We start from the raw sequence: 23,802 nt of genomic DNA on the forward strand, positions 1-23,802 counted from the left end.
AGGCATGATTTTATCTCTCAAAATATTTTGACTTCAAAAGAAACACACAAAACAATAAATTTAATGATTTCAGAAATGTTGTCATACTATTTGGTTTGGAGATGCATCTTCTGGACAGGGACAAGGTGAGATAAAGTTGTATATAAGAATTTGCCTTGCTTCCCTTTGCCTTCCCTGATTTTCTGTCTCCCTAATCATTGTTGTTATCACATAGTTCTCAGGTTAGTTATGTCAGATAATGTTCCAGGCCTCCCAACTTTTTTGCCTACCCCTGCCTCAAAGATCAAAATGCATTCACTGCATGAATATTCCTATAGGTTCCTCTTCTCAACCAAATTAAGAGTCATTCCTCCCTTTTTTCCTCCCTCTCCCTCTCCTTCCCTCTCTTCCTTCCTTCTTATTTTGGACAAATATTGATTTCTTTAGGCTCTGAGCACCAGACACTATACTAAGTCCTGGGGACATAGAGATGAAAAGGCATAGTCCCTGCCTTTAGCAAGCTCACAAAGCAGTGAGGAAGTAGACAGTGAAAACACAATGTAACAGTTTCTATAGTGGACATCATGTAAGGTACAAAAAGCCCTGAGTTCTCAGGATATTGGTGAATCCCAAGGAGGCATTGCTTAAGCTAATTCTTGAAGGAGGGTGTCTAAGTCAGTTTGGGCTGCTATAACAAAGTACCATAGACTGGGTGCCTTATAAACAACAGACATTTATTTCTCACAGTTCTGGAGGCTGGAAGTCTGAGATCAGGGTGCCAGCATGGTTGACTTCTGGTGAGGGCCCTCTTCTGGGTTGTAGACTGCCAACTTCTGCTTGACAGAGAGAAGAGAGAGGAGGTAAGCTTTCTTGTCACTCTTACAAGGGCACTAATCCCATTCATAAGGGCTCAACTCTCATGACCTCATCTAATCCTAATTATCTCCCAAAGGCCCCACCTCCTAATACCATCACATTGGGGTGGGAGGTAGAGTTTCACCATAAGAATTTTGAGGGGACACAAACATTCAGTTCATAACAGAGGGATAGGAGTTTGCCAGGCAAATAAGGTGAGAGAGGAGTGTGTGTGTGTGTGTGTGTAGAGGGAAACTAGGGTCATCCTAGTGGAGGAAATTGCATACACAAAAGCTCAAAGGTTTGTATTAGAGAAGTTGCCAATAGCTAAAATTTCCATAATTATTCAGCAGAGGAGTGAAGGGTAGATTGTATGGTGTGGGATAGAGAGGGAAGAGATAAAACTCTGAAGATAGATAAAGGACGGGAAACTTTGCACTTTATCCTTTTGATGGAGGGCTATTGAAAATTTCAAAGTAATAGGGTCAAATTAATCATGTTGGCTGTGGAAGCCCAGTTAGAGGTGGTCAAGTATAGAGGTGAAAAGGCCATTTTAGAGGTTTTGGCAGTAATTCAGGTGCAGGATAAAGAAGAGAGGTGGGTGTTAATTAACAAATTCATTCATCTGTCAATAACAAATACTTATTGAGTATTCACAGTGTGCCAGGCATGGGGGCTACAGAAGTGAATATGAATTATCCTTTCACTCATATTTCTTCCAGGCCAGTGGGAAATTAGACATGTGAACAGACACTTTTAGTGTCATATTGTGTTTCAGATTTTCTCCTTTAGGGATATAATGTGTTGTACATGAAAGATTCTTTGGATCACACTGTCCAGGATTCAAATTCTGCCTCTGCATCTTTCTACTTGAAAGACGTTGGGCAAGTTACTTGTCCTTATCAGTAGTATGGTGAGCTTCTGTGAAGATGAGAGGAGAAAATGTATGCAAGAGACTGAGAACAATGCTGGTACACTTCTCAGCTCCCAGTTCAGAGCTAAAGCAAGAAAGAGAAGACCAGGCAGGTGATATGGGGCATCATGTAGTATATGTAGGATTTACAACTTCCTAGGGACGCCAACGCAAAAACAGTGTTGCATTAAGAAGGATTCTGTCCTTTCCTCTTTATTTCTTTCTAGCTCTTAAAATAGTATCAGTCTGGGAGGAAGGGTCAAGTATGTCCAACACAGAAGTTGCTATAATTTGTCTGCCATGACATTCATTGCTCCCTCTTCTTGATTTCTCCACTCCCATAGTCGGTGGCCTTTGACTTCAGCTGTATCTGATCCTCCCTGCTGTATACAGTTGTGCTGATGCAGGAGCCAATGCACTATACTCCAATTCAGGTCAGAGAGTGAGTTCATGGAGAGCAGAGTCGAGTATTAAGAAAACATAAAGTGGAAAAAAGAAAGCAGAAAAGACCAATGCAGAGAAGAGGAAATGGTAAGAGAATAATATCCACTTAGGGAGAGGGCTTTGGCTGCTCACTCTTTCTCAGCATTTTACATATTAAAAGCTCAGTAATTGATGATTGTCAAAATTCCTGATTCTGAGGCAGTAGAATGGTCCTGGCATTAGCAGAATGAGAAGAAACTGAGCAAAAAATAGTCTGCAGGTAAATAGTACCCATCTATCTGAAAAATGCCTCTGGTCTGGGGACAATCCATAATCGTTGTCCTTCAAATATGGGTCTCACCTTAAGGGAAGAAATTCTATATAAAACAATATCAGGCCTCTCACCTGAGGATGGGTAAGATCTGAAAGAGAGTTTTTTTTCGCAGATTGCAGTCCAGGAAGTCAAGAATGGCTCTTCCCGAGTTGCCACGGCAACATCTCCCTCTTATGACACAAAGGAAGATAGGGGTCATGTTGGTGGGCTGTTTAAATGTTGCTCTGATCATGTCTTTTATTTCCGTGGGGGAAAAGAAAAAAAGGCAATAGATAGGAAGTAAAAAATAAGAATAGAAAATAAAATAAAAGAGATAAAGGGATTCCTATGAGCGATTTTCCAAATTTATTTTGTTATTGAAGGATTCATATTAATTCAATTGGATTTAAAGTCTAATAAGAGAATCCAAAATGAAATCTCTGACACTTTGAGGTATAATGTGTTCAAGTACAAGATGATGCAATGGCCTCTTTTGTATTGTGGAGAGGGACTTTAAACTAGATTGTGAGGAAGAGAGGAAGCTGCAAAAGTAATCACTTAAAATTTAGACCAAGTGAAAAAACAGATTTTCTTTAAGTTAATACAGCTTCCCTTGGTGGTTTCTACTCGTTTTTTAAACCCACATTTTAGAATTATATAAAACCTCTGTTAAATTAGAGAAGGGGGTGATATAATCCAGCCAGGAAAGTAGAAACACAAAGCTAGTTTAACAGAATTCAATGTAGGGAACTAGTTATAGGGATATTGGAAAAGCTAAAGAATAAAGGAGACGTTATGTCTTGTATATCTTACCGCATACACACAAAGTAAAGGGGACAGAGGCAACCCAGAGATTAGCAAAATAAAGGAGCTGCATCCTGGTCACCCTACTGCTGGAGGGACAAAGGGAGAAGGTGGTAGTACAGGACTCTAGGGGGTGGGCAGCTGGTGAGAGCAGTAACTGTAGTAAGGGCAGACTGGCAGGACCTGGGACCACAGAAGAGACAAGTTGCTGCTGGGAATACCATCCAACTCAGGGGGTGGTGGGGGAGAGGGAGATAGAGAGAGAGAAAGAGAGAAAGGCAGAGAAGGAGAAAGCAAGAGACAGAGACCTTGTTCTCTCCTTTCCTTCCACCATCCTTTGTTTTCCAACCTCCCACCAGCACTCCCATTGGCCAAATCTAACAAGAAATTGTCAAGGGAGCCTGGGAAGTGCAGTGCATGGATCAGCCTCCAGTGACGCAGAGCAGAGGAAGGGTGCCGAACAGATCTTTGAGACAGGCAAATATATCAGCAAAGGGAGTGTGGGAATGTAAGAGAAGGCTAGCATTATGGACTAGTGAAAAGTCTGAATTATAGAATACTTGAAAAGAAATGCTAATTAATTATTTCAAAATGTATATCTTATTAGACATTTTGTTTAGGGGTCTGAGATTGTCCTAAAAAGGCCAGGACCTTGGATTTGAAGTCCAGACACCCTGGGTGCTGCTTTCTGCAGTATGTAATTTGTGGCATCAAAGACAGCATCATTCAAGTTTGGGCAACTCTTTTTAGTAGCAGAATCAGATTCATCAGGATAATACGCTTGGAGAATAGAATAAATTTCTTCCATGAATAACTAATTGTACTTTTAAATTATTGCAAGTAAATATACACAAGCTCCAATTCAATTTTAAGAACTGATCAGAGAAGTGATTCAAGTGGAGCTACAAGAAAAACTAGCAGAAGGTTGATGTCAGCTCTATGCTGGTATCTCAGAATGTGAGTGTCAGGAGCTCAGCTTCGAGTGTGGAGCAGCATCTTTGGACAACCTGTATGATTATCACTTTTTCCCACCCTCTCCTTGAACTGTTCTAGAGGTGGATGTGTTCCTGAGGCAACTCATGCCATTTGAAGACTGTTCTGTGTCAAAGAAAACACAGCTGGACAGACGTTAAAAGTGGTGAAGGAAAATATTATTCAGGAACTGTTGCAACAGGGGAAGAGAGACCTCCGTATAGAATGGGGCTCCATTCCAAATACAACAAGGAAAAGTGGGTATTATGGCCAAGGGGCAGGGTGAGGGTCAGTGAATGGAAAATTACCAAGAAGAAACATCAAGGATAAGGCAGATTCCAGCTAAACTGACTTGATAGGATGCTTGCTAAAGGCAGGCCAGGGTGATAAGCTATTGAGGGTGACGGATCAGGAATTTGATCAGATATCAAGAGTGGAGGATTTTCACTAAACTGACCCAGTTGCTAAAACTGGACTAAACAAGCCAAGGTTGGGCCTAGTCAAAAAAAGATCTCAGAGGAGCCTGACCAAAGTTTGGTCAAAGAGAAAATCTTGTCATCTGTTAGCAAGAATTTCTTTATGTGGAATCAAATCTGCCTTCTGGAGTTTCTTCCATTGCTCTGAGTTCTGCTATCTAGGGGCACACAGAACAAGATTAATCTTTTTCAGACTAAACATCTCTAGGATCTTCACAAAGTCCTTTTATTAGCATTCCATTGACTATTCTGGTTGGTTTTTCTGCCATCCCTATTAGTGTCTTATACTTAATACAAACCTGAAGCTCACTTATTCTGAGACTTTATCACATTCCCCAACGATTTAGAGGTTCAATCCCTGATCTCTCAGGGTAATTTGTAACTCTGTTACATCAACCAGCCTGGTTATATGTTTGTTAGTCTTCTCTATTAGACTGTACGTGACCAGCAGGGATCATGTCTTGACCATTTATTTTACCTTACTTCCACAATGCTTAGGATAATGTGCATATATAGCATAGTGGTATGTAGCATACAGAAGGAACACAAAAAGTAACCTACTGGAGATCATGATTCAATGCTCTACCACAACTCTTGTGCCCTTCCACAGCTCTAAGTCTTTTCCTCATGCTGTTCCCCTTTGCTTTGAACGGTCTTTTTCTTTTATCTTTAAGGAGAACTCCTCCTTTAAGATTCAGCTCAAATATCACTTATCCTCCCTAGCTGTCTCTGGCCTTCCCTACCCTAGAAGTCTGCCCTCCAAAAGCAGAATATATTTCTCTCTTATTCATATTTCCATGGAATATAATTCATCCTCTGTTACATAGAAAGAAGCTTTGGTGTGGGAGTCAGGCAGATTTATGTTTGAATCCAGTTCAATGATCACTTGTGGTCTTGTAAATCTGCTCAGTCTTTTTAGGGCTCTGTTTCTTTTTTTTCTTAATGTGTAATTTAGGATGATAATTATTTATTTCATTGAGTTTTGAAGGGTTAAATAAGATAATAAAAGTTGAGAACTGTGCCCAAAACCTGGCACAGAGTGGGCACTCAATTTTTGTCTATCATTATGACATTTATATCTTTGTATTTTAGTTTTGTGGGCATCTGTGTACCTGCTAGATTTTAATTGAATCTTACTTTTGTATCCCCAGAATAAAGTAATAAAAAAAGTCTATTGAATTAAGTTGTTTTCTTTTTTATTATACAACTACTTGTATGATGCTGAATACTTTATATATGCGCTATCCAATATGGTAGCCACTAGCCACATGTGGCTATTTATAGTTAAACTAATTAAAATTAGATTCAATTAAAATTCAGATCCTTAGTCAAACAGCATCCACATGTTGCTGGTGGTTACTGTATTGGACAGTGAAGATTTAGAACATTTCCATCATCGCAGAAGGTTCTTTTGGACTGTGCTGCTCTAGATTGTAATTGTACTGCTCTGAACTTAATATTACCAGCTTGGTCAGCTATCTCTTCCCTCATTCCGGATCCTATATTTCTAGCAATCCAACTATGACTCAATTTCACTTTGGGGCAGTCAAATCATACAGCTAATTCATGTAGAATCTATAATCAATGAAATTCCCAGTGTTTTAATTTTTTTCTCTAGTTGCTTTCATAATATTTTGAAAGTATTGACTATACCAAGGGATGGCAACCTTTTTCTGTAAAGGGCCAGATAGTAAATATTTTAGGCTTTGCAGTCCATACAATCTCTGTTGCAAGTACTCAATGCTGCTATTGTTGCGTGAAAGCAGCCACAGACACCATGTAATGGAATAGACATGGTTGTTTTTATTTACAAACCAAGCTGTAGGCAGTAGTTTCCAACCCCTGGTCTATTTTCACAAACTTCACTCCTTCTGTAGTGACATAGCCAGTTCTAACACTCCTCTCCCCCTTACTTTTATTAGATAAAAATAAGTCTATCTCTAAGAGCTCTCTTTTGCCAGATTGGAGAGAATCCAATCTCAGTTGGCACTAAAGGACCCTGTTCTCAAAGATTTCTTCCGAATTCTGAAGGTTTCCATAGTCCCCAGAAAATAAAGAAATATTAAGAAGTGCTAACACAGTATGCTTATTGTGTGCCAGGTGTTGTTTAAACCTTATACTAATTAACTCATTTAAACCTCACAACAACCTGCTTTACTGATGAGGAAACGGCGATACAGAGAAGTTATGCCCAAGGTCACACCTCTCCTATGTGGCAGAGTTGTGAATCAGACCTAGACAGTCTCACGTTAATAGTCCCCGCACCACAAGCTAGCTTCTGGGCAGCACCTGTGTCCTCACTCCCAACCTTTGGCCTCCAAACTCTTTTTAAATCTGAAACCCTCTCTTCTCTTGTTGCTCCTAAAGGCTCTTACCCACAACCACCCACCAAACCCAGGAAATCAGCATCAACTCTTCAATGATTTACAAAAGACAGAAAGAGCAGTTGTCTTATATCGGCTTCTTCTATGCTGCAAAAATTCTTTTTGGTAAGCCCGCTGGACACTTCAGTCCTCTTGTACTTGTCCTTTCAGCAGCATTTGATGTGGTGATCACTCCTTCTCTCTTGAAATCTTTCCTCCTGACCCCTGTGATGCTCACACCCAGCTTTCCTCCCACCTCTCACGCCAGTCTTTCTCTTTTTTCTCTTTTCGACCTGTAAAGACTGTTCTTCTTCCACACCTACTTTTCTCCTTACTCTGCATGATTTCTCCCGCTGCTCTCATAAGCCCTAGTGCTTTAACTAGTCTTTGCATGAAGATGGTTCCTACATCTTTGTCTGCAGAACTTCCCAAGCTTACCAACCACTTAAGCAACTTGTCCACCTGGGTGTCTAATGAGCACGTACAGCTCAGCATTTCTCAAACAGAGATAATTTTTTTCCCTCTTGAGCCTGCTGTTTCTCTTATATTGCCTTCCTCTGAATAGATTTCCAAGTTGGAAATCTGCATGTCATCTCATTCCTCCTCAGTCCTACTAATGACCAAGTTCTAGAACTTTCTAATTACTTTGGGAGTCACTTTTAAATCCACCCACTTCTTGCTCTTGTAACTGCCACTTGCCTGCTCGCCTGTTTTTCCTGCGACTATCTCATTATTGGCCTTCCTTCCATCAGCCTGGAACTCCTTCCAGAGACTAGTCCTCATGATACAGCCTGAGTGATCTCCTAGTATACAAATGGAACCATGTTATTTTCCTGCATGAAATCTTCAGTGGTTCCCTGCTCCTCTTAGAATTGTGTGAATTTTTTTAGGTATCCAACAAGACCCTTTATGATCCTGTCCCCTCTTACCTCTCTAGCACGTCACTGTGTGTTCCTCTCACTCTGTGCTCTGGTCAGACTGACCTACCCACCATGGCCCTGGAGTCTTTGCACATACTTTCCTCAGCTTGGAACACATTTTCCTCACCTTTTGGCCTCCTGGCTAACTCCTGCCCATTCCACAGGTTTCTTTGAAGATTCAGACCTGTGGTTAGATGTTGCTTCCTCTACAAAGCCTTCTGTGCCTTCTGGGAAGCCTTCCATAGTCCCCCAAGCCAGGGTTAGGTGCCTTGTCTACTCTTACAGCATCCTGTACCTAGTCCTATTCAGTATCTATTATACTAGATTGCAACTGCAATAGATTGTGTGTCTCTCCCGTAGACTAAGCTCTGTGAAGGTGGAGAAGGTTGGTCTTTTCTGCTATTATAGCCCTAGTGCCTTGCACAGTGCCTAGTAGAACCTTTATAAATATTTATTGATTAAAAAAAATGATCAGGAAAAGGAAGTTAGGATTATGGTCTTTGGAGTAAAAAAATCTTGGGTTTAAATCCCACTTTTGCTATTGCTAGTATATGACCAATGCCACTTATTAGCTATATGACCTATGTTGACATCTCGAAGACTTAGTTTTCTCATCTATAATGTGGGAATAATGGTGAACACAAATTCACTGGGTTGTTTATAGTCTTTGATGAAATAAACAGTACAAAGTAATTAGCCCAGTGATCAAAACATGCTAAATGCTCAATAAGTGTCACTAGTAGTACTGCCCTCGCAAGGCACACTGTTTAGAACCAGACTGCCTGGATTGAAGTCGTGGATTTACCTCCTACCAGCCACAGGACCTTGGGAAAATCATTTAACCAATTTGCGCCTCAGTTTTCACATCTTTAAAATGGGAAAGTAATAGAATACGATTTAAGGTATCATTGTGAGGGTTCAGTGAGTTAATGTATATGAAGTGCTTAGAAGAGTGCCTATGACAAAGATTCTCTCCTTGACCAAACTTTGTTCGGACTCTTCTGAGCCCTCTGCTCGACTAAACCTGACCCTTGGGCTTCCGTCTTCATCCTTTTAGAGACTAGTTTTAGCAAGAATCCTGTCAAGTCAGTTTAGCCAGAATTCCCCACCCTTGATATATGATCACTCTTGATATCTGTTCAAATTCTGCAGCCCCCACCATCTCCCGGGTAATGTCTGATCACCCTGGCCTGCCTTAAACAAGAATCCTGTTAGTAACCTCTCCACTCTTCTCCTTGGCTATAAATCCCCACTTTTTCCTTGTTGTATTCGAAATGAAGCCCAGTTGTACATTGAGATCTCTTTCCTCCTCTTGCAATATTCCTGAATAAAATCTGTTTTTACTGCTTTACCTACTCTCTGGCTCTGGTTTTTTTTTGACGCGTGGCACACGGTCGGGGTGGTGGGAACAGTAACCATTATTATTGCCTTGTATAAAAAGGAAACTTCCCTTGCCTAAAGGGGAGAGTAAGGCTTGATTTTCATTCTTAGTCTCCTTCTGGAAGGGTAAGAAAGATATCAGGAGGTGACAGTGTTATTTCAGATGAAAAGTACAAAACTGGCACTCTTTTAGACATTGGGCCCATTCAGTGCTTGGGAGCAGATGATCATAAAAATCCAGATGTTTTTCACAAAGCAGATTAAATATGGATTTGTGACTAAACCTTCACTTTTTTAGGGATTTTCTGGTTATTATATGGAAAAGAAATGCTGTGCTTTGCAAGCTATGATGTCACACAGGTAAAATTATTTACAGTAAGTTTAGTTTCTGTGAATTATTTTTAATGTTTTATATGATCAAAGAAGATGCTGATAGGTTGCTTTTAATATGTGATTTTCAAATATATAATACTGCTTTCTTCTTCTGAATTTTGACCATCTCTAGTCCTTCACTGCAAGAAGAAACACATACAACTCAGTTCTATCCTTTATCTTAACGCTCAGCGAAACAGAATTTCCTTGTGGTTTGGAAGTTTCCAAGAAATGTGTTTCTTCTGAGAGGCTCAGTGCAGGTCAAGATAGTTTAATACACAAATGAACAGATGGCAGAAGGGAGTCATATAACAATGCCAGAATTCTGTAAGCAGCAAATAAGTTTTCTACAGTTAGAAGCAGCATGCTTTATGATGATAGTCACTGAATAAATAAACAGGGAGCCTGAGGAATGCTCAGCCTTACAGGTGAGGTTGAGTGTGGGAGCCAAGGAGGAAAAATCTCTGGGAAGCTAGATAAACCCAAAGTGCTAACATACTAGCCTATAAGAAAAGCAATCCCTAGGAGAAGGAATTGTCACTGAAATGAGGTTAAACTTGTGTAAATATGGTGACTCTATTTTTCTCTCCATGCATTAATTGAAACCCGTTTTTTCTCTGATAATATTTCCTTTCCACCTTTTTTCCGGTGAAAGAAGATACTTGTTAGGAGATAATTCTCCATAGGTCTCTTGCATTTCTGTATATCTTGTGAGCAGAAGCACTGGCTGCCTTTGTTCTAGACTATCTTTTCAAAGATATTTGAATAGCAAACAGCCTTGGAAGCTAGAGAGATTTCCTCCCTTCAGAGCAAAAAGCAGGCATGTTTACTGCCCTTCATAAAAGCTCCAGGTTCCTAAAGCTCAGAGTTCCTCTCCTGTAATTCAATCCACTCCTCGAGCAGGTGTTACCCTTTTCATATTTCCCTGAGGGAACTGGGTCTCCTGCATGATAACACTCTGGCTACTGCTCTATATAGCTCTATATTGCCATAGAGGAGTCTCTTGTCTTCTGCCAGCACCCGTGAAGCTGTGGCAGGCTAACTTTCTACTTGCAAATCGGGTAAAATCTTAGAACCCTTCAAAATTCTTGACAATGCTTTTCTCACATTCTATTCCCAGAGACAGAGTTTTATACATTCTGTGTTCTCCACTAGCAATTTCTTATTTTCAAATTCTTTTATACTATTTTTCTCTTGTTCCTTGTCTCAGATCTATAAACAACAGATAGACATTGTCTGACCATTCTTGATGATTTCATGCATCACCTCTGTGCCTCTTTGTCTTTCCCATTACCCAGTCTGAGGCCCCTCTCTTGGCACTATTTTTATACTCTTTTTCCAGATTCTCAGATGCCTTAGTTCCAGTGGCCTCCAGTTTTAAAAATTACTTAATTACCTGGTTTGACCTTACACTTCATCAGTCAAAATGGCTTTGCCTGCAAGATCTCAAATTCTGAATATTTTTTTTCTGACCACAAACTCTTATGTTTTTCTTCTCCTCCGTCATTAATCCTTAAATAGCTCTTGTCTTCATCTTTTCTTTCAGTCCTTTGATACACTTCTCTCAATTCTCTCGTTACTTAACGTTGATTGTGTATTGAGGCCTTGGGAATGTGCTAAGTACTGTGCTATGAAAACATTTATTTCTCACAGCCTATGGCGATAGGCACTATTATTATATATATTTTTTTAATAGATGTTTTTAATTTTGTTGAGGTCATATTGTTTATAACATTGCATAATTTCAGGTGTACATTATTATATATCAGTTCTGTGTAGACTGCATTGTGCTCACCACCAATAGTTTAGTTTTTATCCGTCACCATACATATGTGTCCCTTTACCCCTTTTGCCCACCCTCCACCCCCTTCCCTTCTGGTAACCACTAATCTGTTCTCTTTATCCATGTCTTTGTTTATCTTCCATATATGAGTGAAATCATACAGTGTTTGTCTTTCTCTGTCCGGCTCATTTCGCTTAACGTAATAGTATCAAGGTCCATCCATGTTGTTGCAAATGGGATGATTTTGTCGTTTTTTTATGGCTGAAAAAGTATATATATACCACATCTTTATCCATTGTATGTATATACCACATCTTTTTCCATTCATCAGTTGATGAGCACTTGACTTGCTTCCACATCTTGCCTATTGTGAATAATGCTGCAATGAACATAGGGGTGCATAAATCTCTTTGTATTATTGATTTCATGTTCTTTGGATAAATACCCAGTAGTGGGATAGCTGGATTGTATGGTAATTCTATTTTTAATTTTTCGAGAAATTTCCATAAATTTTTCCATAGTGGCTGCACCAGTTTGCATTCCCACCAGCGGCAAATGAGGGTTCTCTTTTCTCTACATCCTCTCCAACATTTGTTATTTTTTGTCTTGGTAATTATAGTCATTCTGACAGGTGTAAGGTAATATCTCATTGTAGTTTTGATTTGAATTTCCCTAATAATTAGTGATGTTGAACGTCTTTTCATGTGCCTATTGGCTATCTGTATATCTTCTTTGGAAAAGTGTCTGTTCGTATTCTCTGACCATTTTTTGATAGAGTTTTTTTTTTTTGTGGTTGAGTTGTATGAATTCTTTATATATTTTAGAAATTAACCTCTTGTCAGATATATGATTTACAAATATTTTCTCCCAGTTGGTGGATTGTCTTTGTGTTTAGTTCATGGTTTCTTTTGTCTTGCAGAAGTTTTTAGTCTGATGTAGTCCCATTTGTTTATTTTTTCTTTTGTTTCCCTTGCCTGAGCAGACATAGTATTGGAAAAGATGCTGCTAAGACTGATGTCAAGGGTTGTACTGCTTATATTTTCTTCTAGGAGGTTTATGGTTTCAGGTCTTACATTCAAGTCATTTTGGGTTAATTTTTGTGTATGGCATAAGATAATGGTCTATTTTGTTCTTTTGCATGTGGCTATCTAGTTTTTCCAACACCATTTGTTGAAGAGACTTTCCTTTCTCCATTGTATGTTCTTGGATCCTTTGTTGAAAATTAGCTGTCCATAGATGTGTGGTTTTATTTCTGGGCTTTCAATACTGTTCCTTTGATCTGTGTGTCTGTTTTGTGCCAGTACTATGCTGTTTTGATTACTATAGCTTTGTAGTATATTTTGAAGTCAGGGATTGTGATGCCTCCCGCTTTGTTCTTTTTCCTCAGGATTGCTTTGGCTATTCAGGGTCTTTTGTTGTTCCATGTAAATTTTAGGATTCTTTTTTCTATTTCCATGAAGAATGTCATTGGGCTTCTGATTGGGATTGCATTGAATCTGTAGATTGCTTTAGGTAATATGGCCATTTTGACTATGTTTTTTCTTCCAATCCATGAGCACGGATTATCTTTCCATTTCTTTATGTCTTCTTCAATTTCTTTCAATAATGTGTTATAGTTTTCAGTGTACAGGTCTTTCACCTCCTTGGGTAAGTTTATTCCTACATATTTTATTCTTTTTGTTGCAGTTATAAATGGGATTGTATTCTCGACTTCTCTTTCTGCTAGTTCGTTAGTAGAGTAGAGAAATGCAACTGATTTAGTTGATTTTTGTACCCTGCAACTTTGCTGTAGTTGTTGATTATTTCTAATAGTTTTCTGGTGGATTCTTTAGGGTTTTCTATGTATAGAATCATGTTGTCCACAAACAGCAAGAGTTTTACTTCTTCCTTTCCAATTTGGATACCTTTTATTTCTTTTTCTTGCTTAATTGCTCTGGCCAAAACCTCCAGTACTATGTTGAATAGGAGTGGTGGGAGTGGGCACCCTTGTCTTGTTCCTGTTCTCAGAGGGATGGCTTTCAGTTTTTCACCATAAAGTGTGATGTTGGCTGTAGGTTTGTCATATATAACCTTTATTATGCTGAGGTACGTTCCTTCTACACCCATTTTATTGAGAGTTTTTATCATAAATGGATGTTGGATCTTGTCAAATGCTTTCTCTGCATCTATTGAGGTGATCATGTGATTTTTATTACTCATTTTGTTAATGTGGTGTTTCATGTTGATTGATTTGAAGATGTTGAACCATCCTTGTGTCCCTGGTATAAATCCCACTTGATCATGGTATATGATCCTTTCAGTGTATTGCTGTATTCTATTTGCCAATGCTTTGTTGAGGATTTTTGCATCTATGTTCATCAGCAATATTGGCCTGTAATTTTCCTTCTTGGTGTTGTCCTTGTCTGGTTTTGGTATCAGGGTAATGTTGGCCTCATAGAATGAGTTAGGAAGTGTTCTGTCGTCTTCAATTTTTTGGAATAGTTCAGCAAGGATGGATATTGAATCTTCTTTGAATGTTTGGTAGCGTTCTCTAGAGATGCCACCTGTCCTGGACTTTTTTTTTTTTTTTGGGAGGTTTTGGATTACTGTTTCAATCTCTTTACTTGTGATTGGTCTATTCAGATTCTCCATTTCTTCTTGATTTAGTTTTGGGAGGTTGTGTGAGTCTAAGAAGTTATCCATTTCCTCTAGGTTATCCACTTTGTTGGCGTAGTTTTTCATAGTGTTCTCTTATAATCCTTTGTATTTCTGTGGTATCTGTTGTAATTTCTCCTCTTTCATTTCTAATTTTATTTGAGCCTTCTCTCTTTTTTTCTTAGTGAGTCTGGATAAGAGTTTGTCAATTTTGTTTATCTTCTCAAAGAACTAGCTCTTAGTTTCATTGATTCTTTCTATAGCTTTTTTAGTCTCTATTTCATTTATTTCTGCTCTGATTTTTATTATTTCCCTCCTTCTGCTGACTTTGGGCTTTGTTTGTTCTTCTTTTTCTATTCTGTTAGGTGTAGTTTAAGATTACTTATTTGAGATTTTTCTTGTTTTTTTTCAGGTAGGCCTGTATTGCTGTAAATTTCCCTCTTAGTACTACTTTTGCTGCATCCCATAAGAGTTGGTATGTTGTGTTTTCATTTTCAATTGTCCCCAGATATTTTTTGGTTTCTCCTTTGATTCCTTCAATGGTCCCATGATTGTTCAGTAGCATGTTGTTTAGTCTCCACATATTTGTGACTTTCTCACTCTTTTTCTTGTAGTTGATTTCTAAATTCATAGCATTGTGGTCGGAAAAGATGCTTGATGTGATTTCAATCTTCTTAAATTTATTGAAGCTTGCCTTGTTTCCCAACATATGGTTTATCTTTGAGAATGTTCCATTTACACTTGAGAAGAATATGTATTCTGCTATTTTTGGATGGAATATTCTATATATATCTATTAAGTCCATCTGGTCTAGTATTTCATTTAAGGCCACTGTTTCCTTGTTGACTTTCTCTCTGGATGATCTATCCATTGATGTAAGTGGGGTGTTAAGGTCCCCTACTATTATTGTGTCGCTGTCAATTTCTCCCTTTAGGTCTGTTAATAGTTCCTTTATATACATTGGTGCTCCTGTGTTAGGTGCATATATATTCATAAGTGTTATGTTCTCCTGGTGGAATGCCCATTTTATCATTATATACTGCCCCTCTTTGTCTCTCATTGTCTTTTTTATCTTGAAGTCTGCTTTGTCTGATATAAGCATGGCAATGCTTTCTTTCTTTTGCTTGCTATTTGCTTGGAGTATCATCTTCCATCCCTTCACTCTGAGCTTATGTATGTCTTTAGAGCTGAGATGTGTTTCCCGGAGGCAGCATATTTTTAGGTCTTGTTTTTTAATCCATCCAGCCACTCTGTGTCTTTTGATTGAATAATTCAATCCATTTACATTTAGAGTGATTATTGATATGTGAGGGCTTGATACTGCCATTTTATCTCTTGTTTTCCAGTTGTTCTATATTTCCATTGTTTCTTTTCCCTTGTATTTCTGTTATTTCAGTTTTGTGGTTTTCTGTGATGGTTTTCTCATTTTTCTCTTTATTTATGATTTGTGGCTCTGCTCTGATTTTTTATTTAGTGGTTACCATGAGGTTTGTAAAAGATCTCATAGATGAGAAAGTCCATTTTCTGATAGTCTTTCATCCCCATTAGCCTAAGCAGATTCCATCCCTTTCCTCTTCCCCTTCTGAGTTATTATTGTCACAAATTATTCTTTTTTCTTTTTTTTTTTTTTTTGTGAGGAAGATCAGTCCTGAGCTAACATCCATGCCAATCCTCCTCTTTTTGCTGAGGAAGACTGGCCCTGAGCTAACATCTATTGCCAATCCTCCTCCTTTTTTTTTCCCCCTTTTTCTCCCTAAAGCCCCAGTATATAGTTGTATATCATAGTTGCACATCCTTCTAGTTGCTGTATGTGGGATGCCGCCTCAGCATGGCTAGACAAGTGGTGTGTCGGTGCACGCCCGGGATCTGAACACAGGCTGCCAGTAGCGGAATGTGCTCACTTAACCACTAAACCACGGGGCAGGCCCCACAAATTATTCTTTTTAATGTCGTCAGTTTGTGACTAAATTGAAGTGTTTATAGTTGTTTTTGATGCTTTCCTTCCCTTTATCTTTTATGTTATAATTAAGCATTTACTAATCTTTTCTGATATAGAGCTGCAATTTTCTGATTCTATCTGTCTATTTATCTCCTTGCTCAAGGTTTTGTAGACCTTTGTTTTTTAGTTTCAGGTGTGAGGTCTCCTTTCAATGTTTCTTGTAAGGCAGGCCTAATGATGATGAACTCCCTCAGCTTTTGTTTATCTGGGAAAGCTTTTATTTTTCTATTGCATCTGAAGGATAGTTTTGCTGGATAATGTATTCTTGGCTGAAAGTTTTTGTCTTTCCGTATTTTGAGGATATTGTTCCATTCTCTCCTAGCCTGTGAAGTTTCTGCTGAGAAATCCACTGAAAGCCTGATAGGGTTTCCTTTGTAGGTTACTTTCTTCTGCCTTGCTGCCCTTAATATTTTTTCTTTCTCATTGACTTTTGCCAGTTTTAATCTTATATCCCTTGGAGGTCTTTTTGCATTGATGTAATTAGGAGTTCTATTGGCTTCATGTGCTTGTAAATCCCATTCCTTTTCCAGGTTTGGGAAGTTCTCAGCTATTATTTCTTTGAACAAGCTCTCTGCTCCTTTCTCCCTCTAGCACACTGATAGTCCTTATGTTGCATTTCCTAATTGAGTTAGATATTTCTTGAAGAATTTCTTCATTTTTTAAAAATCTTGGTTCTCTCTCCCCCTCCACTTGAAGTATTTTTATATTTCTGTCCTCTAAATCACTAATTCTGTCTTCCATAATGTCAGCTCTGTTTTTTATGGTTTCTAGATTATTTTTTATCTCCTTAATTGTATTCTTCATCTCCAAAATTTCTGTTTGGTTTTTTTTTTTTTTTAGAGTTTCAATCTCTTTAGCGAAGTATTCCTTCTGCTCATTAATTTTATTCCTGAGCTCATTGAACTGTCTTTCTGAGATTTCATGTAACTCATTGAGTTTCTTTATTACAACTATTTTGAATTCTCTGTCACTTAGATTGTAAATTTTTGTGACTTCAGGATTGGTTTCTGGAGACTTGTCATTTTCACTCTGCTCTGAAGTGTTACTGTAGTTCTTCATGGTGTTTGATGAATTGATCCTTTGCTGGTGCATTTGTGGTAGTATCAGTCCGCCGATTCCACCTGCCACTGCTGGGGGGGAGCAGGGGCTGTGTTTTCTGATCCTGCCCCATCAGCTGGAATTTTTGCAGGTAGGGCTTCTCTGTGTTTGTGCAGGCTGGCAGCAGCTGCTCTGCAGGTTGCGCTGATGTGGGCATTGCCTCTGTGCTGGGTGGATGGGGCGCTCACTGTAGGTGCAGCCTCTGTGCTCCATGGGCTGGTTGTTCTCACATGAGTGGGGCCGCTGTGCTTGGCAGGGGACAAGATGAGCTGCTGCACTAGGCAGGAAGGGCGCCTATGTGGGGGTTGAGCTACCACTCCATGGGGTTCTGTGGGCTGCTGTGCTCTGCAGGCAGGGCACCTTCTGAAGGTTGAGGTGCCTTCTTGCCTGCACTATGCTCCGTAGGCGGACGCCTTCTTAGGGCCTGAACCACCACTTGGTGGGTCCTGCAGGCTGCTGTGCTCCTCAGGTGGGGCACCTTCTGATTGGGCAGGACACCTTCCTGCCTGTGTTGGGGTTCGGCAGGCAGGCACCTTCATGGGAGCTAAGCAGCCACTTGGTGGGGAACGTTCCCACATTGAGGCTGCCGTGGCATGGTGAGCTTTCCCATGGGCCAGGCTACCACTCCTAAAGTGTTTGGCAGGCTGGGCTACCCCTGCCTCCTGTTACAGTTGCACCAGCTGCTGTGTGAGGATCTGTAACCTGGCTCACTGCCACCGGGGGGGGAGGAGTGCGCTCACCTAGTTCCACTGCCTCCTGGGGATCCAGTCCACCCACCTTCAGATGCATGGCTGCATGAATCTCTCAGAAGTCCTGTTGTGCTGTGCAGGGAATCCTCTGCTGGTTAACAGATATCCATTTAGTTGTAACTTAGAGGGGAGAGACAAAGGGAACAACTCACTCTGTGGTGATGCTGACACATCACTCCATTATTTTTATCTTGATTTTACAGATTAAAAATTTGAGGCTTAGAGATAAATAAAATTCCCAAGACTACAGAAGTAGCAGGGACAGAACCAGGGCTTTATTTAAGGCTTGATAAGCTTCATATTCCTACCTGATTTTTGTCTTCACAACCCATTGCTGTAATGATGAACTTGTTAACTCCTATAGGCTACTCTCTATAATATTAGACTATTGCATATTGCCAAATAAAGTTAAAAATCTGGATAAGTGTACCTATAAAATCCATGTTCTTTTCTTAATCAGACTCATTCTACCACTCATCAACTTTTTGATCACTTGTTGTTGACTTTCTATCATATGTCTCACAGTGGTTATTCAAAATCTTCTCTACATTCCTCAACACCTCAACCCTATACTAGCCAGTCGTGGTTCAAACCACTCACTGGAAGCTTTCTCAGTTCATTCCACCAATGTTCTCTCTCTCTTTTTCTTTTTACTTCTTTCTCTCAGGATGCAATGTCTTTTAAACCAAGGCCTTCCATGTATGGTCATGGTCCCATCTCTTCCAGGTCATCACTCCATTAATTGTGCCCCCTTTCTTACTTCTTCAATCATAAATAAACCTCTCGTTAATGCCACATTAAAAAAAATTACTCTCACTCCTCTAACTGCCAAGGCTTTATCTGCATTTTAATTCTTACATTTGGCTTTTACTCCCTTCACTCACTGAAATGCTCTTCTAAAAAATCAGTAGATATTTTATAAACACTTGATCTAATCCTCTTCTGTTAGTTATCACCTTCACTACATCATTGTAGCATTTGACACTTTGCTCTTTCTTTCCAAGTAAAAGCAAATGGCCAGAACTCTGAACAAGGTCTCTGAATTCAGAACTGGCTTTGAACTTAGACTTTTCAACTAAACTAGCTATGAAATCTTAAATCTTAACCTCTTTGAGCCTCAGTTTCCGCATCTCCAATGAGGACTTTTGTATATACCTTTAGACTACTTACAAGGATAAAATGAAATTACTACTACAAAAATTTTAGTATGTTTCTGATGTATAATGAATCTTCAGTAAATGGCAACTGTCTCCTTGTCACAATGTCTGACACATAGTAATTTGTTTCTGTCTCCTTCCGCGAACTTTTCTTTTATTTTATGTGATGTTGCATATTATTGGTTTTCCATTTACCTTTTGGACAGATATTTTCCTCTTTCCTTGGTCTTGTCTCCTTCCCATTCTCTAAGAATATGTTTCTAGGCTTAATCCTTAGACTATCAATTTTGTCTTTTTATATTTGTGTCTTTGTCCATCTGTATCCTCTTATGCATCTTCTACTATCATTTTTATGCCAATCTATGTTTCTAGTGCCCAATATTTGAAATCAAAACTTTTAAAATTACGTAATACTTGAGAAGATGATCATTATAAAAATTCTAATAATATAAATATATAAAGAGTAAAACATGCAAGTTCCTCTCCTCACTAACATCTAATCTTACAACATCTGCTATTTCTCTTGGGAGTAGGGGTGTGGAGCATGTGTTATTATTATTATTTTTTCCAATCTGCAGGTGTTTTATTGCTTTTCCTTGCCTTATTACATGAACTAGGACTTCCATTACAATTTGAATTGCAGTGATGAGAGTGGACATCCTTGCCTTATTCTTCTTATTTTTTTAAAATTTTTTGTTTATTTGCAGTAACATTGGTTTATAACATTGAATAAATTTCAGGTGTACATCATTATACTTCTATTTCAGCAAGGATTACATCATGTTCACCACCCAAATACTAATTACAACTCATCACCACACACATGTGCCAAATTATCCCTTTTTCCCTCTTCCCTACCCGCTTCCCCTCTGGTAACTACCAATCCAATCTCTGTCTCTATGTGTTTGTTTGTTGTTGTTATTATCTACTACTTAATGAATGAGATCATACGGTATTTGATCTTCTCCCTCTGACTTATTTCACTTGAGCATGTGTTATTATACAACTTTTTCTATGCATTTGTATCCAATCAATAAGCAACAACACATAGGATTTGATTTTTTAAAATAATCTGCATTTCCATTTTCCTGTTATAAACCTTCAACTGGGTATCCCAGTGGAAAGTTAAGGTGTAACTTGTACAAAACAACACTCATGTCCCTTCCCAAACAGCACTATTCTTGACTTCTCTGCCTGCTACAGACACTGCCATTATCCCAGTCCTCGTGGAGCCACATTGACTTCTCCCTTTCCTTCATCCCCCACCACATCAAACTGCCAAGTTGTATAAATTCCAACTCTACAGTGTCTCTTTTGTCCTTTCTCTTAAATTCTCTGCCTGAGGTTTTTTGGATCACACTGATGGTGTGATTCAGACTACCAATATATATATATGAATTACTTTGTAGTTTAGTGTTTTAGGAAATATTTTTTTCCCTTCCTAGACTAGTGCCAAGTTTTAGATTCTTGTTTGTTCTTCCATTTTGTGTTTCCCGATCACACTTCATGTTAATTCTTTATCACACTCTGCTTTCACTACTACAGTAGAAGCTCCTCAAGGACAGAGATCCCATTGCCCACTTTCAGTCTCTTAATAGATTCTCCATCTTGGAGATATATTTTTCCTTTCCCATTCTAAATCAAACAATGGTGTTTCTTACCATTGATTTTTGAACTTGATTTGACCAAGTATGGGAATTTTTCCCGCCTCTATTGTCTTCCTGCCTTAATCTGTTCTACACACAATTGAGGAAAAAAATCTTCCTAAAACTCAGCTCCAATCATGTCACTTTTTTACTCAAACTATTTATTGGCTCCCCATTGACTACTGAATATATATACATTTCTTCCCTTGGTATCAAGGTCCTGCATGGTATGACTCCAAAATATCTTTCTGGCTTATCTACTCCCAGTGTCATTCTCCAAGCTCTAGACAAACTAGACTACTCACATTCCTCACACTCTTTGCTAGTCAAGTTTTCATAGTCCTCATTTTCTAGCTTTGCTGTCTTCCTAAGACTCTGTCTACTTTCAGGACACCTACCTCCATCTCTACTTATTGAAATTCTATGTGTTTTCAAAGCTTCATTTCAAATTACACTCCCCCTTAATCCTGGTGGAATTAATCATATTTTATCCTTTTGTTTTTCAGATAAATTGGGACTTGGTCCCATTGCCTACTGGATCATAAGCTTCTTGACAGCAGGGACTCTATCCTGGTCATCTGTGTGCCTCTTGCAGTGTCTTACACAGGGCATGGATATTTAGAAAATCAAGTATTAGGAGTTGCTGATGGAGGCAATCAAATGACTTTTGAGGAAGGTAACCTGCATCTGGAGGGAAAAAATAAGGAGCAATAGCAATTGTCTTAAACATTAATGAGCTTTTAATTCATCCAATACATATTTACTGGATAGGTACTCTGTGTTGTGCACTGTGCTAGGCAATGAAATGTGATGGAAAATGGGCAACATTACCTCTGTCCTCAAGGAGTTTAAAATGAAGCAGAGAAAGCAGTATAATGAACAATTAAAGAGTGACAGAGGAAGTACAAGTTGCAGGGAGACACATAGCTGAGTAGTCTGACCTGTCTGCTGGAGACAGAGGAAGCGACAATCTGAAGGACTTGTAGGATCTAGCCAGGAGGCATTGGGGTGGGTGTGGCAAATTGTTTCATCCAGAGAAAAGACCACAAGATGGTCTTGTGATTAGAATGCACGTAGCACATGAAATAATTTCGATACACCTGGTCTATAGGGTAAGCAAAGCGGCAAGAGACATACTGAAGAGATCTGATCACAGAAGGTTTGTAAACCATAGTAAGGAGTTTGAACTTTTTCCCTAAGGACAATAAGAAACCATTAAAAATTTTTAAAACAGGGAATGACTTGACCAGATATATGCTTTGAGAGTTTCCTTTTGGTGTGGAAAACGGAGACAGAATGAATTTAAGGAGATATATTAAAAGTCCGTTTTAGGAATCCAGGTGAGGTGGAGAGACAGAGAGAGAGAGAAAGAATATGAATGAATGATGATAATGACTTAACCTAGGAATGTGGCTCTGCAGATGTGAAAATTGTTTAGGAGCCTGTACAACACAATAGTTAAGAACTCTGGCTCTCTGAATCCTGGCTTCACATTTTCTAGCTGAACAACTTGGCAGGTTACTTAACATCTCTAAACCTTAGGTTCCTCATCTCTAAAAATGAGAATAATAATAAGCCTTACCTTAAAGGATTAAATTAGATAATTCATGTAAAAGCTCTTTGTACAGCACTTCGTACATAGTAAGCACTCAATAAACAATTACTTATTATTTTTAGAATCAACATGATTTGAGTGACTGGGAAGGAGGAGACAATGAGGTTGTCCAAATTATGGTTTACTTACCCAGTGGATAGTGGTGCCATTCATTGAAATTTGGAAGCACATGTTGAGGAGAGAGCGGAAGACAATGACTTTGAGTGAAGATGTAGGAATTTGCTTTATAGGTCTGGAATTAAGGAGAGAGATTTGAAAGTTATCTGCATAAGGGTATTTCTTGAAAAGATTGGCAGGATCCTATTTTCTCACATCCCTATTACCTCGCAATCCATGTTGCATTTGTGTCTATTACTCTATGGAAAGTGGAGTGCTCTAGTTGCTAATTGAGTTCATGTGAGTGGATGAGAATATTTGGGATTAGGTCTGGTGTGAGTACAGAAGAAGGTGCAGGGAACCCTGGGAACACCAACTTCTAAGGGGCAGGCAGAGGAACAGTAGGCTGTAAAGGAGAAAGGAGTGTGTAATCAGAAGGAAAACCAAGAGACAGTGGTGCCACGAAGCCAGATGGACAAAGTACTTCAGGAAGGAGGGAATGGTCAATGGTTCCATTGAGAGTAAAGTAGTGTCAGGTCTAAAAATTGTTAATTGGATTTAGCAACAAGGATGTTAATGGTGAACATTGCTATAGAGTGGAACTTTCCATAGAGTGGTGGGAACAGAAGGAAGGTGTGAGTGGATTGAGTGCTGATTAGGGTGTGAGAAAATAGAATCCTGGCAAGTCTTTCAAGAAATTTGGCTGTGGAAGGGTGAGATAGAACAGGGGTTGAAGAGGGGGATGAGTGTAGAGATTTTGTTTTGAAAAATGGGGTTTACATGAGCATATTTATATGAAAAATGGGGTTTATATTAACATATTTAAATAAATATAAGAAGGTGCTGGTAGAAAGGAGGAAGTGTTAGAGGCCTGGATAACTAGAGAGAAGCATGTGAAAATAGAAGAGACACCCGTGATGGAGTTAAAATTTGAACAATTAGGGATTCCAGCACGATGAGCCAAAAAAAGCCCATCATGGCATTTTGGTACACAACATTTAAGAAGATAAAAGGGCTTTGGACTAAAGAAAAACAATTTCTGTGACTACATTTTATAGGAGGTGCTTTCACAAAGTTCTTGGGATTAGGCTCACACTTAGGAGAGAAGATGGAAAGAGTAAGCTGTTAGAGAAGCTGCATTTGTACTTATAGAAGCAAAGAGTTTCTTCAGAAATGGCAGTAGAGAATGAAGAGATATCAAAAATCTGAAGAACTATCTTGCTTGATTATCTAGGAGAGTGGTCTTGGACACCTT

The 23,802-nt window shown here is 39.0% G+C and overlaps 2 long non-coding RNA genes across 4 annotated transcripts in view; one reads left to right on the forward strand and one right to left on the reverse strand.

The window, feature by feature from the left end:
• Positions 1-695: 695 nt before the first annotated feature.
• On the reverse strand, positions 696-22,685 carry LOC131410734 (uncharacterized). Its single transcript, XR_009221405.1, has 3 exons — positions 22,581-22,685; positions 18,025-18,121; positions 696-812 (listed from the first exon to the last, which is right to left on the reverse strand). It is a non-coding gene; the product is annotated as an uncharacterized LOC131410734 (long non-coding RNA).
• The window catches only part of LOC131410732 (uncharacterized), a 63,553-nt gene continuing 41,847 nt past the window's right edge, over positions 2,097-23,802 (forward strand). For all 3 annotated transcript variants that reach the window (XR_009221401.1, XR_009221402.1, XR_009221403.1), the window contains exons 1-2: positions 2,097-2,278; positions 21,343-21,512. This is a non-coding gene — a long non-coding RNA (uncharacterized LOC131410732). The remainder of the gene's footprint in view (positions 2,279-21,342; positions 21,513-23,802) is intronic.

Source organism: Diceros bicornis, chromosome 10 (genome assembly GCF_020826845.1).
Source record: "Diceros bicornis minor isolate mBicDic1 chromosome 10, mDicBic1.mat.cur, whole genome shotgun sequence".
Classification (NCBI taxonomy): Eukaryota; Metazoa; Chordata; class Mammalia; order Perissodactyla; family Rhinocerotidae; genus Diceros; species Diceros bicornis.